Genomic DNA, 1,142 nt, shown 5'->3' with positions numbered 1-1,142 from the left:
TTTTTTTTTTTTTTGGAAGATTTTATTTCTTTATTTGACACAGAGAGAGAGAGAGCAAGAGAGGGAACACAAGCAGGGGGAGTGGGAGAGGGAGAAGCAGGCTTCCCGCTGAGCAGGGAGCCTGATGCGGGGCTCGATCCCAGGACCCTGGGATCATGACCTGAGCCGAAGGCAGATGCTTAACGACTGAGCCACCCAGCTGCCCCTATTCAATTCCTTTCTTTATATTTTACTTTTTTAATTAAAAATTTGCGGGGGGGGGGGGCGTGTGCTTGAGTGGGGAGGGGCACAGGGAGAAGGAAAGAGAGACTCTTAAACAAGTTCCACACTCAGCATAGAGGCCAACGCCAGGCTCGATCTCGCGACCCCAAGATTATAACCTGAGTTGAAATCAAGTCACTTAACTGAGCCACCCAGGTGCCTTCATTTAATTCCTTTCTGAAGGATAATTTGTTTCTGGTTGTTTGCTGTTAAAAACTGCTACAGTGAACATCTCTGGACACTTGTGTTTTAAACTTTCCTGATTATTTCATCAGGGTATATTCTTAGAAATGCTGGGTGTAGACATTTAAAATTTTGATCTGCATGACCAAGACTCCTTCAGAAAGGTTGCCTCTTTCCCCATAAGCTCACCACCATCCCTCAAAAGGACTTTTAATCTAATCAGACTTTTAAATCTTTGACAGTCTCATTGTTAAACCATTGAACGTACATTTTGGTAGTGATGTTTGGCATGAGCTAAGGATCATCATTAAACATTTTTTCCCGGATTAGATAGTTGTCTGCTGCTTATCGAATCAGCCACTGATTTTGACGTAGATGTTCTAACATGTTGATTTCTCTCACTAGGTCTGTTCTGCATGCTTTGTTTCCTATCTCTCCGCTTGGTTATGTACTTACGAGTATTTATTGACGCAAATGGCCTTTCCTCCCTCTTCTTAAGTGGATAGTCTCATATCCCCCCACCCCCCATTTCCCTTAGAATCATTTCTTAGCTGAATTAATCCTTTTTAGGATTTCCATTGGAAGGTCATTAAACCTATTGACTTGAAGAGATCTGTGTCTTTATTGTTCTGTAAAATTAAATGGCAAGAGGTGTGTGTGTGTGTGTGTGTGTGTGTGTGTGTGTGTGTGTGTGTGTG

At 42.6% G+C, this 1,142-nt stretch overlaps 1 protein-coding gene across 2 annotated transcripts in view; it reads left to right on the top strand.

Annotated features, from left to right (window-relative positions):
* GGA2 (golgi associated, gamma adaptin ear containing, ARF binding protein 2) overlaps window positions 1-1,142 on the top strand; it is a 38,280-nt gene that overhangs the window by 28,599 nt on the left and 8,539 nt on the right. The gene's annotated exons all lie outside the window — the stretch shown is intronic.

The sequence above is a fragment of the Callorhinus ursinus genome, unplaced genomic scaffold, assembly GCF_003265705.2.
Source record: "Callorhinus ursinus isolate GAN/ISIS: 27379988/994484 unplaced genomic scaffold, GSC_fseal_2.0 scaffold85, whole genome shotgun sequence".
NCBI classification, from domain to species: Eukaryota; Metazoa; Chordata; class Mammalia; order Carnivora; family Otariidae; genus Callorhinus; species Callorhinus ursinus.
The sequence above is the reverse complement of the archived record's forward strand: the minus strand, read 5'-3'. Positions and strand labels throughout refer to the sequence as shown.